Source organism: Lontra canadensis, unplaced genomic scaffold (assembly GCF_010015895.1).
Source record: "Lontra canadensis isolate GAN:19392208 unplaced genomic scaffold, GSC_riverotter_1.0 scaffold2, whole genome shotgun sequence".
Lineage (NCBI taxonomy): Eukaryota > Metazoa > Chordata > Mammalia > Carnivora > Mustelidae > Lontra > Lontra canadensis.
This window is the reverse complement of record NW_022630996.1, coordinates 11,266,188-11,283,787: the sequence shown is the minus strand read 5'-3', so window position 1 is coordinate 11,283,787 and position 17,600 is coordinate 11,266,188. Positions and strand designations below refer to the sequence as shown.

Below are 17,600 nucleotides of genomic sequence, written 5' to 3'. Positions count from 1 at the left end.
ATGTCCTTTGATGCACAAATCTTCAATTTTGAAGGCCAGCATGTTTTTTTTTTCTTTTGTTGCTTGTGCTCTTGGTGTCATATCTAGGAAACCATCCCCAAATCCAAGATCATGGAGATTTACTCCTATGTTTTCTTCCAAGGGTATTACAGTTTTAGCTCTCACATTGTGGTTTTTCATCTATTTTGGGCTAATTTTTGTATACTTCATTCTTTTGCATGTGGGTATCTGAACTTGCTTTTAGAACCATTCTTCTTCTTTTTAAAGCACACTCATTTTTAAAAAAATATTTATTTATTATTTGAAAGAGAGAGAAAGAAAGGGGGGGTGGGGAAAGGGAGAGAAAAAGAGAGTCTTAAACAGACCCAAGGCTCAGCATGGAGTTCGATCTCACAACCCTGAGATCATGACCTGAGCCAAAACCAAGAATCAGATGCTTAGCTGACTGTGCCAGCCAGGTGCCTCAAAGAACATTCTTTAAAAATTCCTTTACATAAGGTTTCTTGGTTGCAATTGCAATCTATCCTTATCTGAAAGTGTCTTTATTGCCTTTGTCCTTGAAAAACAGTTTTGCTAAATCCAAGAATCTAGCTCAAAAGTCATCTTCTCTTCAGAACTCTGAAGATTATTATTCTGCTGTGTTCTGGTTTCCACTGTTGCTATTGAGAAATTGATATCTACATGTCCTCCTTTGTAAATTATCTACTTTTTTCCCCTGTCTACTTTTAAGATCTTCTCTTTGTCTTTGGTATTCTTTGGTTTTACTAACATATATTTGGGTGGGAGTTTCTTTTTTTTTTTTTTTAATTTTTTATAAACATATATTTTTATCCCCAAGGGTACAGGTCTGTGAATCACCAGGTTTACACACTTCACAGCACTCACCATAGCACATATCCTCCCCAATGTCCATAACCCCACCCCCCCTCTCCCAACCCCCCTCCCCCTTGCAACCCTCAGTTTGTTTTGTGAGATTAAGAGTTGCTTATGGTTTATCTCCCTCCCAATCCCATCTTGTTTCATTTACTCTTCTCCTACCCCCTTAACCCCCCATGTTGCATCTCCTCTCCCTCATATCAGGGAGATCATATGATAGTTTTTTGTCTTTCTCCGATTGACTTATTTCGCTAAGCATGATACCCTCTAGTTCCATCCATGTCGTCGCAAATGGCAAGATTTCATTTCTTTTTATTTATTACTTCTGTTTTGGACCCCTGTTCCCTCTGTCTGTGGATTCATGTCCTTTCAATAGTTTTGGGAAAATCTCAGCCTTTATGTCTTCAAATACTGCCTTTTTTCTATTTCCTCCTCCTGGAACTCAAATTAGATATGTTATACTTATTCATTATACTCTCCATGTAGTTTAACATCTCCTCCATATCTATTTATCTATGTGTTAAAGCATATTTCCTTCAGATTTAACTCTCTTCAGCTGCATATATCCTGCTGTTCAACTCGTCCACTAATAATTATATGATATCCATAAATGTTCTAAGTGTTTTTTTCAAATGTGCCTGGTATTTTTATTAGATTTATATTTTGACCCTTTTTCAGTTTTCATTCCATCTTTAATTTCCCAAAAGACTTGATCCACAATTATTTTATACTCTGATAGTTTCAATATCTAAATTCTCAGTTATTATTTTCTCCTGATTTTCATTCATGGTAGGTTTGTTAATTTTTTAATTATATTTGATTGTTTTTAATTTTAACAAATCAGGAGGTTTCAACGGAGGATTTATATTTATTCTCTCATGGATCCGGGACAAGGAGGAAACCGATCTGGGACCACTCTAGACCCATTCAAAGACTCTGGCTTAGGGGAAGAGTTTCACTCTCCACACCAGAGAAAGCCTACAACTTTAAAAGTCACATAGTTAACATCTTAAATTTACAGACAAATAACCTACATTAGTTTTAAGTAATTTATCCCAAGGTCACACAGCTAGTTTAGTAAATCATGGAAGCAGACCCAAAGTCTCCTAACTCCAAGCCATGCTTATGTATTACACCACACTCTACCATTGAATTGACTTGATACGAAGTATTCAAGAATGTGACATTGCATACCAAAAAGAAGGGGGGGAAATGCCCTCTTTGAACTAGTTGTTTTCTTCCTTGCCTTTTACAGAACTGATGACTTCATACATAACCTTGTTTGCTGAAAGAAGCACATTTTCTTGATGAAAATAAATCCTCTATTGTGTATTTAAAAGAAAATAATTTCTGCTATAAGGACAAAAATCTTTTCTTTTTTTTCTTCTTCTTCTTTTTATTTTGGTGATAGTTCAACTCCTAACTTCAGTAGATAAGGAATGATACTACCCAAGATTAAATGAGAAACGCAGTTCTAGTTAGAGCCCAGAAAAAAGCTCATTTGTGCATTACAGTCAAGGTGTTTCAGAGATATACACAGAAAATATATGATGAAGGAAGTTAAGAGGGAAAGGAGGAAATGTACATGTATGGAGTGGGGCAGGGTGAGATCTGAAATTCCAGAAGTTGTGTATGCTTAGCTGATTTGGAGTAGGTTTTTTTTCCCTCCAAGATTTTATTTATTTATTTGACAGATAGAGAAAGAGATCACAAGCAGGCAGGCAGAGAGAGAGGGGGAAGCAGCGCCCCGCCCCCCACCCCACCAAGCAGAAAGCCCAACACGGTGCTCTATCCCAGGACCCCAAGATCATGACCCGAGCTGAAGGCAGAGGCTTAACCCACTGAGCCACCCAGGTGCCCCGGGGTAGGTTTTAAAGGGGTAAAGACTCAATGTACATGAACATTGTCTACTCTTCTACCTTCCTTCAGGCTGAGTAGAACCAGATTGCAGTTTCTTTAGTGATTTATCATGACCTGAACCTAAGGCCAACGCTTAACGCACTGAGCCACTCAGGCGCCCCAATTTTTTTCTTTTATGTTTTTGAAGACTTCGCTACTTTTTTGAAGTATTATTCTATCGGTACAAGTATTTCATTCTGTCCTCGCAATAACACAGGGAAGCACAGAGGGCAAAGTACATCGTTCCCATTTAACTGGTGTGAAAACCGAGTCTCAGAGAAGTATAGTGATTCGTCCAAAGCCAAACAGATATTTTATGTCAGAATTTGAACTACCAATAACTAGATCTTAAGACACCACATACAGGAATGCTTTTTTTTCTTTCCTTCCCTCCATCCTTTCTTTTCCTCCTCTCTTCTTTTTCCTTCCTTACCTCCAGATCCTCCCCACCTTCATTATGTAATATTTCACACATATATGCCTGCCTAAATGAAATGAGTGTCCATTAACCCATCTTTCAGCTTAAGAAATGATATGACCAATACCTCTGAAGGCCACTGCCTCCCACCTCCTACCTGTAACCACTATCCTGGATTTTGTAGCTATCATTCCCTTTTCTTTTCAGCTTTATCATCTGATCATTTGTGCATCCCTACAAATGCCCACCTTGTGTCATTTTGCACGTGGATGGATTTTAAGTAAATGGAGTCATACTGCAGATACTCATTTTGGGGCAGTATTATGTGTCTGAGAGTCACTCATGTTGGTGTGTGTAGCTCTATTTCATTTCCACTGCTTTAAAGGATTCTGCTTGATGAATATAACACACTTTATTCATCTTTCTTCTGACCGATGGCCATTGGTTATCTCATTTTTGTGCTGTTTTGAACAAAGTTGTGCGCACTCCTGTTGCACACGGGCAAGAGTTTTTCCAGTGGAATTACTGGTATTTAGCTAATGCTAAATTGTTTTCCACACCAACTGTACAAATTCCCATAAGCATATGAATTCCAATTACTCTGAATTTTCATCAACTTGTAATTGTCAGAAATTTTAGCCAGTGTCACATCTTGTGCTCAGATCTTGGTTTCCAAACACCACTCTAAGTAAGACAGGAATCAGAGCTCCTTGCAGAAATAGTTGATTCCAGGGCCTGGACGGGTAACATGTGAGAAGAACCTGGAATGTCTTGTGGCACCAGAAAGTAAGAACATGTGTCAAAGCTGGAACAATCTGGACAGCAAGATAAATTACCACAGCGTTAGAGTTTAATCTATAAACATAATAAATATCCATGAGTCCATACTGATAAAAGTAATTAATTAAGTAAGTGGGAAAGATGGGGTAGCTCCTCCTTACAGTAGAATGTGAGTGAATAAGTATAAAAGGAAAGAGAAAAATATAAAATTACCATGAAACACCCACAATAATAATGCTTGCAGACAAGCTCCATCCATAGATGACAAAGTTAGTGGGTCAGAGTTTGTGGAGAAATAAAGTTTGCATCATTTCAAAATATCTGCCCCAAGATATTTATTAATTACAAAGGAAATTCAGTAACTTTAAGTGGAGAAACTTGGCAGAAACCACCTTAAAGCAAGTGATCAAGGTTAATACCACTGATCATAAGATACATCAACATCCCGAACCCCGTATGAGAAGAACACAGTACTCCGTGGTATTCTCACCGAACGTGCATCACCCCAGGTCAGTTGTAAGTAAACATCAGGCAACTCAAACTGAGAGACATTTGACAAAATCATCTGTACTCTTCAAACACATCAAGGTTGTGAAAGACAAGGAATGACTAACGAGGGATTACATACTGCAGGGCACTCGGGCCAACTGCCAACTTCTTTGCTCCCCCAGAGCCTGCCCTACACACATGTAAGCATCCCCTAGCCTTCCACCAAAACACCTCAGTAATTGCACTGGCATATATATTTGTTGGGCTATAATTTAAAAGGCATGAGTTGGGTCTCTCTCCTACTGGGCCATGCTCCTTAAGGACAAGGAAAATGCTTCATTTAGATTTAAACCTCTTGCTCCTACCACAGTTCATGGTAGGCACTAAAAGCATTGTTAACTCAATTTATTCAAAATTCTTACCACAATCTCTTTTTTTTCCTAACTTTAAAAAAATTTTTAATTAATTTATTTTTGACAAAGAGAGAGAGAGAGAGAGTGAGTGCACACAAGCAGGGCAAGGGGCAGAGGGAGAAGCAGACTCCCTGCTGAGCAAGGAACCTGACAGGGGACTCCATCCTCAGACTCTGAGATCATGACCTGAGCTGAAGGCAGACGCTTAATCCTGGGTGCCACCTAGGCACCCCCTACCACAATTTCTTTTTTTTTTTTCTTTAATATTTTATTTATTTATTTGACAGACAGAGATCACAAGTAGGCAGAGAGGCAGGCAGAGAGAGAGAGGGGGAAGCAGGGTCCCCACTGAGCAGACAGCCCAAGGGGGGCTCGATCTCAGGACCTGAGCCAAAGGCAGAGGCTTAACCCACTGAGCCACCCAGGCGCCCCCCTACCACAATTTCCTAAACATTAGGAGACATTTAATGAATAATTGGTTACGTTTGGCTTTGATTAGCAGGTTGAGAACAGATCCTGTGCATTTCTAAAGTTTTTACTGTTTTTTCATTTTTCCTTTTCCTTTTTTGCACTTCTTTCTCCTCTATTTTTAGAGAAGGCAGAAAGATAGCATAAGGAAATATAGGAGTTTAAGTAAAGAGGAATATATATATTTATATATTATATACCTAATATAATAAAGTATGCATATATTTGTTAAATTTACCCTTTGGGACACTAAAAAATATAACTTTTCTATAATACTTTGTTAAAAGTTGGTCTGTTATTAATATTTTGCCTAATATTATTGGGGTTGGAGCTAAGAACACAGGATCTTTCCTATTAGACTTAAAAATACTTTTCAGGGCAACACCTGCGTAGCTCAGTTGGTTAAGCATCCCATTCTTGATTTTGGCTCAGCTCATGATCTCAGGGTTGTGGATGGAGCCCGGGGCCAAACTCTGCACTGGGTGTGGAACTTGCTTGGGATTCTCTCTCTCCCTCTCCCTCTGCCCCTCTCCCCTCCCACCCTGCTCTTGCATGAGTGCTCTCTCTCTCTAGAAAAAAAACAACAACCAATAATTTAAAAAACAAGATCCTAAAATTTGTGTGGAACCAGAAGAGACCCCGAATTGCTAAGGAAATGTTGAAAAAGAAAAACAAAACTGGGGCATCATGTTGCCTGATTTTAAGCTTTACTACAAAGCTGTCATCACGAAAACAGCATGGCACTGGCACAAACAGACACATAGACCAGTGGAACAGAGTAGAGAGCCCAGATATGAACCCTCAACTTTATGGTCAAATAATCTTCGACAAAGCAGGAAAAAATAAACAGTGGAAAAAAGACAGTCTCTTCTAAATGGAGCTGGGAAAATTGGACAGCTATGTATAGAAGAATGAAACTCAACCATTCTCTTACACCATACACAAAGATAAACTCAAAATGGATAAAAGACCTCAACAGGAGGCAGGAATCTATCAAAATCCTAGAGGAGAACATAGGCCATAACCTCTTCAACACCAGCCACAGCAACTTCTTTCAAGATGTGTCTCCAAAGGCAAAGGAAACAAAAGCAAAAATGAACTTCTGGGACTTCATCAAGATCAAAAGCTTCGCACAGTAAAGGAAACAGTTGACAAAACAAAAAGGCAACCCACGGAATGGGAGAAGATATTCACAAATGACAAAGTGCTGATATCCAAGATCTATAAAGAACAGACAAAGGGCTGATATCCAAGATCTATAAAGAACTCCTCAAACTCAACACACACAAAACAGATAATCACATCAAAAAATGGGCAGAAGATATGAACAGACACTTCTCCAAAGAAGACATATAAATGGCTAACAGACACATAAAAAAATGTTTATCATCATTAGCCATCAGGGAGATTCAAATCAAAACCACACTGAGATGCCACCTTACACCAGTGAGAATGGCCAAAATTAACAAGACAGTAAACAACATATGTTGGAGAAGATGTGGAGAAAGGGGAACCCTCTTACACTGTTGGTGGGAATGCAAGTTGGTGCAGCCACTTTGGAAAACAGTGTGGAGATTCCTTAAGAAACTAAAAATAGAGCTACTCTATGACCCTGCAATTGCACTATTGGGTATTTACCCCAAAGATACAGATGTAGAGAAAAGAAGGGCCATCTATACCCCAGTGTTCATAGCAGCAATGGCCATAGTTGCCAAACTGTGGAAAGAACCAAGATGCCCTTCAACAGACAAATGGATAAGGAAGACGTGGTCCATATACACTATGGAGTATTATGCCTCCATCAGAAAGGATGAATACCCAACTTTTGTAGCAACATGGACGGGACTGGAAGAGATTATGTTGAGTGAAATAAGTCAAGCAGAGAGTCAATTATCATATGATTCCGCTTATTTGTGGAGCATAAGGAATAAAACAGAGGACATGGGGAGATAGAGAGGAGAAGTGAGTTGGGGGAAATTGGAGCAGGAGATGAACCATGAGAGACTGTGGACTCAGAAACAAACTGAGGGTTTTGGGGGGGGGGTTGGGTGAGACTGGTGGTGGGTATTATGCATGTACTACACGGAGCACTGTGTGTGGTGCATAAACAATGAATTCTGGAACATTGAAAATAAATTTTAAAAATTTTTTAAAAGATTGAAAAGACAAAAAAATAATAAAAGAAATAAAATTTAAAAACATAATTTTCAACACAAGGGAAATTTTAGCAGATATAGATGCCTGGTCTTTACACACTTGCTTAGAGTTTCAAAGAAGAAGACATGTAGGTCATTCGGCATTGCAATTCTCTGCTTCCACTGGCACTGAGTAATCATGGATCACAGTAATCCCAAGTTTCAGCATGTCAAAAATCATCAGCATTGGTGCCTTTGCCATTATTCACCTTATAAATCATAGCTAGTTTACAGAATAACCTTTTTTGCAAACTTTTACATCCTGTGGTTAGCAACAGGTGATTTCCCTGTTTCTCTTATCTGACAGCTCACTGAGAGATGATGTCAGGGACTAGTTATGGTACTCAACTGGCATAAACAGACCAATGCTCAATTGCTGGTACTGACTGATGGTCACAAGACTGATAACGAATTGCTTAGTCTCATTATTCCATACTTGAAAACTCATGATAAACAAAGCCAGTCAAGCTATTTTCTAAATTTAAGTAGTAATGATTCTGTGAAGATTCAGATGGGGAATGTGAAGAGCTTTGTCTCACTCACATTGGAGTCACAGAGCTATAGGTAAAGTAGCTTTTCTCTGGACACAAAACAGCACTTAGAAGTAGCTACAGAGGGTCACCTGGGTGGCTCAGTGGTAAGCATCTGCCTTCAGCTCGGGTCATGATCCCAGGGTCTTGGGATCAAGCCCCACATCAGGCTCCCTGCTCAGTGTGGAGTCTGCTTCTCCCTCCTCCTCTGCTCTACCCGCTGCTCCTGCTCTCTCCCTCCAATAAATAATAAATAAAATCTTAAAAAAAAAAAAAAGAAGTAGCTATAGAAATGACAGCTCTGGAAGCCACCAGAAAACATTCTTTTAAAAAATTCTAGGACCTCAGGTAGCCTCAAAAATGTCTGTTACATTTCACAAAATACGGCATCCTTTCCTGATTAAAACTCTTCAGAGTATAGGGATAGAGGGAACATTCCTCAATTTCATAAAAACCATCTATGAAAAGCCAACAGTGAAAATCATTCTTAATGGGGAAAAGCTGAGGACTTTTCCCTTAAGATCAGGAACACAACAAGGATGCCCACTCTTGGCACTATTGTTCAACATAGTACTAGAAGTCCTAGCATCAGCAATTAGGCAACAAAAAGAAATAAAAGTATTCAAATTGGCAAAGAAGAAGTCAAACTCTCTCTCTTCACAGATGACATGATACTTTATGTGGAAAACCCAAAAAGACTCCACCCCCAAATTACTAGAACTCATACAGCAATTCAGTAATGTGGCAGGATACAAAATCAATGCATAGAAATCAGTTGCTTTTCTATATACTAATAATGTAACTGTAGAAAGAGAAATTGGGGAATTGATTCCATTTACAATAGCACCCAAAATCATAAGATACCTAGGAATAAACCTAACCAAAGAGGTAAAGGATCTATACTCTAGAAACTACAGTACACTGATCAAAGAAATTGAGGAAGACACAAAAAGATGGAAAAACATCCCATGCTCAAAGATTGAAAGAATAAACATTGTTAAAATGTCTATGCTGCCAGGAGGAATTTATGCTTTCAATGCCATCCCAATCAACATATCAATGGCATTTTTCAAAGTGCTGGAACAAACAATCCTAACATTTGTATGGACCCAGAAAAGAACCTGAATAGCTAGAGGAATGCTGAAAAACAAAAACAAAGCTGGGGGCATCATGTTGCCTGATTTCATGCTATATTACAAATGCTGTGATCACCAAGACAGCATGGTATTGGCACAAAAACAGATACATAGATCGATGGAACAGAATAGAGTCTCCAGAAATGGCCCGTCGACTCTATGGTCAACTAATCTTCAACAAATCAAGAAAAAATATCCAATGGAAAAAGACAGTCTCTTCAGTAAACGGTGCTGGGAAAATTGAACAGCTATGTATAGAAGAATGAAACATGACCATTCTCTTACACCATACACAAAGATAAAATGGATGAGAGACCTCAATGTGAGACAGGAATCCATCAAAATCTTAGAGGAGAACATAGGCAGTAACCTCTTTGACACTGGCCACAGCAACTTCTTTCATGACACATCTCCAAAGGCAAGTGAAACAAAAGCAAAAATGAACTTTTGGGACTTCATCAAGATAATAGCTTCGCACAGCAAAGGTGTGGCAAACCACAGAATGGGAGAAGATATCTGCAAATGACATTACAGATAAAGGGCTGGTATCCAAGATCAATAAAGAACTCAGACTCAACACCCAAAGAACAAATAATCAAGTCAAAAAATGGACAGAAAACATGAACAGACATTTCTCCAAAGAAGACATACAAATGGCTAACAGACATGTGAAAAAATATTCAACATCATTAGCCATCAAGGAAATTCAAATCAAAAGCACCTTGAGATACCACCTTACACCAGTTAGAACAGCAAAAATTAACGACTCAGGAAACAACGAATGTTGGAGAGGATGTGGAGAAAGGGGAACCCTCGTACACTGTTGGTGGGAATACAAGTTGGTACAGCCTCTTTGGAAAACAGTGTGGAGGTTCCTCAAAAAGTTAAAAGTAGAGCTACCCTATGACCTGGCAACTACACTACTGAATATTTATCCCAAAGATACAGATGTAGTGAAAAGAAAGGCCACATGCTCCCCAATGTTCATTACAGCAATGTCCACAACAGCCAAACTGTAAAAGGAGCTGAGATGCTCTTCAACAGATGGATAAAGAAGATATGGTTCATACATACAATGGAATATTACTCAGCCATAAGAAAGGATGAATATCCACCATTTGCATCAACATGGATGGAACTGGAAGGGATTATGCTAAGGGAAATAAGTCAAGCAGAGAAAGACAATTATCACATGGTTTCACTATTATGTGGAACATAGCAATAGCATGGAGGACATTAGGGGAAGGAAGGGAAAACTGAAGGGGGCTAGAAATCAGAGGGGGAGATGTACCATGAGAGACTATGGACTCTGGGAAACAATCTGAGGATTTCAGAGGAGAGGGGGGTAGGGGTAAGGGGTAGGTAAGTGATGGGTTTTAAGGAGGGTACATGTTATAATGAGTACTGGGTATTATACGCAAATAATGAATCATGGAACACTACATCAAAAACTAATGATGTATAGTGACTAACAAAACAATAAAAAACAGTCTGTTACACAGGGAAAAGATACTTTACATAACAAGGTTTGGTTTAGAAGCTTATGATAATTTCACTCGTAAACAGACTTGTTTACAAGTGAAATTATCATAAGCTTCTATGTTTGCTGTTGTGATTTCTTTATACCATTTTAGATTTCTTTAGTAATTCCCCCCCTCTGTATTTTTAAAAACCTCTAGCTTCATGTTATCTCAATACACTGGCATCTGTGGCCTGGCACTTGTTTTCATAAGTAATCATATGCCTTACTCTCCGTAGTGTGGCCCCTGCAACGTTATCTGCTAGGACCAGCCTTCACCTTCCCAAGGAGGGCCTCCCAGTTGCTTGCTCTGTTTTTCTCCAGAAGAAAACAAGAGAGTATCAGCAAGGTTGATTTTACTCTATACATAAGAAATAATATTGGGTCTTTAATGTATCATGGAGACTTTTTAAAGTGAAAATTTATTGGGCTCCTTTCCATGTGTTAACTTACATAAATAATACCACTTTATAAGGTGGGAACTTTTACTGAGCTCATTATACAACAGAAGAGATGAGGTCAGGATGCTCAACAAGTTGCCCAAGTTTGCATGGTTAGTACAGAACACAGCCAGGATTGGAATACAGGCAGACTGGCTCCAAGCCCATACTCTCACACTTCTTTTGAACCTCCAAATCATATTTTCTTCCTGATGGATAATTATTAGTCCCCAGTAATATACTTGCATTAGAGAGTCAGCCTGGGAGTTAGGAAACTTGGATTATTGTTCTGTGCTTTAAGTTGGGAGGGAACAGTGTTCTACTGAGGGAAAGTACACATACGAAGGCATAGTGGTCCTAGGGACAAAGAAGGCAGGCCAACGTTAGGAACAATGGGAAACCAGTGCAGTGTTTTTTGTTTTGTTTTGTTTTAAAGATTTATTTATTTGAAAGGGGGTTAGGGGCAAAGGACAGGGAAAGAGGAAATCTCAAGCAGACTCCTTGTTGAGTGTGGAGCCTGAAAGGGGCTGGGATTCCATCTGACAACCCCAAGATCATGACCTGAACTGAAATCAAGAGCCAGAGGCTTAATGGACTGAGCCATCCAGGCACCTTCCTCCAATAAGAAGATTTATTTACTAATGCAGTGTTTTAAACTAGACAGGCTGGGAGGTTAGTTGTCATATGACTACAAAGATACTCTACCCATATCACCTTGGCTGCCTAAAAGAGAGCAACAGTGGAATCAGGAAAATTTGGTTAGGAGTCTACTGAGAAACTCCAGGCAGGAGGTAATGGTAGCTTGGGTTAGGGTGTTGATAGTGTAGGGATGGTGGGGGGGGGAGAGGAGGAATGGAAAAAAGGTTATTTTAAAACATGTATCCTTGATTGAAACTGATTTAGGTAAGATTGTATAAAGAGACTGTAACAAAACATTCTAGAAATTACACTTCCAAATAAGCATTATTGGCTTAAAAGTGTCAGATTGGGATGTTATACACCCATTTCAAGAATGCTTCATGGCTCCAAACAATTCTGGAAAACCTTTTTCAGAATTTCCTCCAGAAACAGTTTATGAGCCAAACCAGAAAAACAGACTCATTGTTATACACATGCTTCATGTCATATATATCATACTTCAAGTCACATTTCATATTAAGTATATACGTATATGCATACACACACACACTTATCCACATGCACAGTCATACTTCAGAACTCCCAAAAGCTAAGGGACTATGTATAATGTTAAATTGTTGCAGAGTTTTAAGACCTTCCTTTTATGACTCTGACCTTCCAATGTATATAGTAAGGTCACTTACGTAAGAAAATAAGCAATATGTGGGAAAAAAGCTAAGCCATCTGACTGTTCATCAAACATTGAAGACTGGGGCTCCTGGACGGCTCAGTTGGTTAAACATCTGACTCTTGGTGTTCGATCAGGTCATGCTCTCAGGGTTGTGGGATTGAGTCCCACATCGGACTCTGCGCTCTGCACAGAGTCTGCATGTCCCTCTCCCTCTGCTCCTCCTCCCTTCCCCCTGCTTGAGCTCTTTCTTTTTCTCCAGTAAATAAATAAATAACTCTTTTAAAAACCCTGAAGATATATTCTTCTGGCAAAGAGTGAGCCAACTCAGAAAATCCACAGATGGAAGGAATTCTTGGACAGTGGGGGATTTTGTTTTGTTTTGTTTTGTTTTGTTTAGGGAGTAGATAACAAATATATCCTAGAAGATTGACAACAAATTCCTCACAGAGAAAGAAAAGAAGGAAGTTGTATCCATCAGTTTTCAGAAAGAGTGGGAAGCTGGATGGGGAGAGTCCAAATTTCAGAACCAAGCATGGGAGTCAACCTCTGGTTCGCGAACGAGCTCTGCGGGCTTGGACAAATTCTCTGAGCCTTAGTCTCCTCATCTATAGAAAGGACATATCAATGCCAGGAGTCTGGCAAGGTTCTATTAATGGAGACCTGACTCCCACCCCCTCCCCAACTTTTCTTCCACTTAAACTCCTTTTCTTCAGGTTAAAGAACTGGAAACCGTGAGGGAAGCAGGGGTCAAAGGGCAACCCTCCTTCCTGGAACTTTCAGACTTACATGGCCTCAGTGTTCAGGTTCTGCAACACCCGGCAGAGAGGAAAAAAATTCCTGGCCACCTTTATCATTAGCCTTGTTGAAAAAGAACTGTGGCCAGTAGGCAGTCCCTTCGGTTCACCAGACATTCCCAGAGCACCTTGTCACCTGGGGACAGAAGCAGCCCATTTAAATCCCTGAATCTTTTCAAGAAAGTGAAAACCCCTCAATGTCCAAGAGTAGCAGATGAGTTGAAGAGTGAGACATAATACTGGAAGGCACATGTACATGATGGAATTACATATTGAAAAGGAGTATTAAATGACAGGGGGACATGTTTATGATAAATGAACTAAATGTGGCTATAAAATAGTATATATATTATAGATTCCTTTTTTTAAAATAATTGATTTATAGGGGAAAACAGAAGGAAATAATAATTGTCAATGATAAATTCTGAGTGGTAGAGTTACAGGGGTTTTAAATTTTTTCTTTTCTAAACCTTATATGATAAATGTAGTATTTTTTCAACATAGAGTTATAATATGTAAATATGACACAGCTATTAAACAACGATTCCACTGGGCAGAAATTGTGACTTTTTGCTCATCCCCACAGAAAAACAAGAGTTTTAAAGAAATGTGGCCTTTCCCTTAGCACTGAGGTAAAGAATTTGTATAGGGGCAAGGTGCCTCTTGATTATCTACAAGTTTCCTCCCTTTCTCCCTTGTCCCACCTTTTAAAGAGTTTTGGGTTCCCACCCACCCTGAATGGAGAATGGAATAAAAAGAAAAATCAACCTGGCTCTCTTCCTGCCTGATGATGTTCTATGTCGAGACTTAGAATAGGGAAATTGCACATTGTTCAAGCTTCCCAATACTGGTGGTTCCTGGCTAAGTCGGTAGATCTGTGTGTAATTCTCCACTTTGCCTCCTGACAGTCACCTCCTGTATCCTCTGCATGAGTTCAGGTCTCTGCTTGAGAGAAAGGGGGAGAAAGCACAAGGCCCAAACTTAATCTTGAGTTTTTAAAATAAGAGTCTTTCTGAATAATTAGAACACTTTACACTTATCATTTCCTGTGACTGCTCAGGATAACTACCATTTATTGAGCCCCTTCTATGTACCAGGTAGACACTGTATTATGGCACTGAATCTTCACATTAGTCACTTAGGGCTTCTCCCCATTCCACAGATAAAGACGTAGGCTGCGGTCAAGCGTCATGCCCAAGTTCCCAGTGCTCGAAAATGGCTGACGTCAGGTGCTTCACAGATTACAAAACTGTTTCAAAATTGCTTCTGTTGTTCCTCACAGTACTCTGTGAGAGGAGGATTCTGCGTTTTCACTTGTGAAATGAAGGGACAGATGGCTTTAAAGTCCCTTTGGTTGGTTTACACGACTGATTCATGCGAGCATTTTCAGCTTTTGGTTTCACTAGAGGCCACCTGTACTTAATAGGGCAATGGTGGGAGACAAACATAAACCTACTATCCTATTTAGATTTTAATCTGAATCTGAAGAAGGTAGGCTTTGGTGGGACACTAGATACTAGTAGCAAGCAAGACTATGATGTGACCCGATAGCCATGAAGACGAAGAGACAGTTGTACATTGGCTACGGGGCCAAAGAATTCTGGAGTTTGCTAGTAGGAGGGTGTAGGGCAGGGAAACAATAGCTCTGCCAAGATAGAAAAAGGCAGAATAGCCTAGGTCAGTAGATGCTTTGATGCTTGGTGGACCAGCTCAACCCCACCTCAAAGGCCAGGGCCTCTGTACAAATAGCTGTGAAATTATTTGGGCCAGGTATGTGTGCTATCATAAAAGTATTTTATTCAGGTCCTGAATAAGACAATCCACTACCAATCTTTAATTACCACATGTGTTAACACTGACTAACACACACACATAACAGAAAAACAAAGAGACAACATAGCTGTAATAATTTACTGCATTTTCATTCCTTGCTTGGATGAAAGTAGGATTACACCAAAAGTTGCTGAAAGTAAAGTAATGAACTGAGACACAGTTATTTTCCTATCTATGCTGTTTGCTATATCAGAATTAAATTCCTCCTGATTGGCCTTAATGGAAGCTAATTTTAACACTAGTAATCTTGAGTAAACAAACAAACAAAAAACTATTGCTTTTTTGGGGGGGGGTGGAGGCAGTGGAAGAGGAGACATTTTCTCAGAATTATGAATTGGTAACCTTGGGTTCTTGTCACAGCTCTGCCCCCAACCAGCTATGTAACTGTGAATAAATCTCTTAAACTTCAAATTGCTCACCTGTACAATGAGATTCTAAAAGGCAGGTGATGTCTGATATTGTTAATGTTCTATGTGACAAGCTAGCATTCTGTGGGTATCCACAACAACAAAACCAAATCCAGTGGCAGGTGTCCTTAAGTCCTATGTAAGTATCCCTAAATGTCAAATGCTCCTAAGACTCTGACACATGTATGGTTGTCTTTACCTCCAGAGTAGGGATGATGGGCACCAAGAAGGGACCTCTGATGTGACACTATGGTAGAAAAGTTTTCCCCTCACTTTGTCCCCATCTGATAGGCAGAAGAGGAAAAACAAATGAGTAAGAGTATAGGATTTGGAAGCCACATTCCTGGGCATTGAGACTGGAAGCTGCCTCCTCCAGTTGCTCTGACCTGACTCTAGTTGATCTTGTGCAAGGTAAAAATTCCAACTATCAGAAGGTGGGACCCATCACCTGCTGGGACCTGCCGCGCCTTGGATCTGTGCTCTTCCAGAATCGAAGATATGTTCTTTGAGATCCCAGGAGGAACTGTTATACTCTAAGACAGATAAATGAGATGAACTAACAACAAACACTTAAGCACTAATGAATGCAATACACAGGATGTCACAGAGTTTAAAACGTGGAAAGATTATCTTTTCAAACTTATGCTTATGTTTATGGTTGGTGGTCACAAACCTACTGAACTTGTTGTGGGGATGAAACAGGAAAAGCTCAAAAGACACTAAACACTAGGTAGGACAGCTTCTAGAAATCAAGAAGGGTGCTCTCCCACGTTGTCAGACAAACATACAATTCCTTTTCTCACCCAACCAAGAGTTCTGACACTTGCTTCAGAGTCTTGTGGGATAAGAGTTCAAGCCTACTTAGATGCGCAAAAAGGGCCTTGTGCCAGGCTTCGGGTATTTTCATGGGTTTCTCTGGTTCAGTAATTGTGGCCTCCAAGTTTTTACAATTCTCCTCCTCATTCCATTCCATTCTCCTTTCAATTGTTCTATAAGCTTTAAGTGCAATCCACTTATCACTTTTCTTTCCCAACCAAAACAGTGTCAGGGAATTGCCTAAGGTGAGTCCCTATAAAAGTACTAAGAGAAGGGGGGGCGAGTGACTGCCCATAAATCGGGCACTTTAAAGCCTTTCGCTTTAATGACGATTTAAGACAACCACAAGGAAAGCAAGAGCTTTCATCTGCGCGAACTCCCGCCTACATCCCCGGGTTGAAATTTCCCAGGAGTAAAAGGAGGTATCACCTCATCACTTCCTGGATTCCGCGGACGCTTCTCTACACTGGCAGGGATCTCCTCCGCGACCCGAAACTTTTGCTTTCTAGCACTTCCACGACTTAAACTCTCGCAGCGCCTGAGGTTCCTCTATGGACCCGGCAAGGCTCCTGGCTTTGTTTTTTCCTACTTCCCCAGGCCCAAGCCCGCCCACCGGCGTCGAAGTCAGTTCCTTACTGGTCCAAGCATGTGCTCGTTTCCTCAGAAAGCCAATCATAGCCTTGCCGTCCACCGCCGGGGATTTAGGAAACGGAAAAGACCTCGACCTGTTCCCGGGAGTGGGGCGGGGCCTTAAGTGAGTGACAGCTGGACCTTCCAATACACAGAGGGCTAGGACCTCCCCTTTGGGCTCGCGAGCTAGAAAAGAGCGTCGATGCCGGCGGCAGTGGTGAGTTGTAGGAGGAGCTGGCTCCTCGGCGCCTCTGAGGAGCGGCTGCTGCTGCTGCTGGCCTCTTTGCAGGTGAGTGGTTTTGTTTTAGAATTTTGCTGTTGCGAACCTTTCTGTTTTTAAGTGATGTGGTGTTTTAATTTGGAGTGCAGGAAGGCCAGTTCTTGACGCCCCCGATTCCGTCTTTGGAGGGAATCTGGTGCTCACTTGTCCGCCGCTCGAGCCCCCACCCTCACGGACTCCCCAGGTCCCTCTCAGGTCCCTTCCTCAGAATAAGCCTTTCTGGGACGCACAGATCTGTCAGCTGAAAGGAGGACTGCGCTTTGGTCGTGGTGTCTTGACGGCGAGAACAAACAGGAGTTGGAGGGAATGATGAACTGATCTCTCCCGGACGTCTGAGGCTCAGGGTGGCGGAGCAGGGGTCCTGGAAG

General features: G+C 40.5%; 1 long non-coding RNA gene across 1 annotated transcript; it reads right to left on the bottom strand.

The window, feature by feature from the left end:
• Window positions 1–3,585: 3,585 nt before the first annotated feature.
• LOC116874293 lies at window positions 3,586–16,818 on the bottom strand. The gene is made up of 4 exons (XR_004383962.1): window positions 16,752–16,818; window positions 14,035–14,208; window positions 13,259–13,402; window positions 3,586–4,008 (listed from the first exon to the last, which is right to left on the bottom strand). It is a non-coding gene; the product is annotated as an uncharacterized LOC116874293 (long non-coding RNA).
• Window positions 16,819–17,600: the final 782 nt, after the last annotated feature.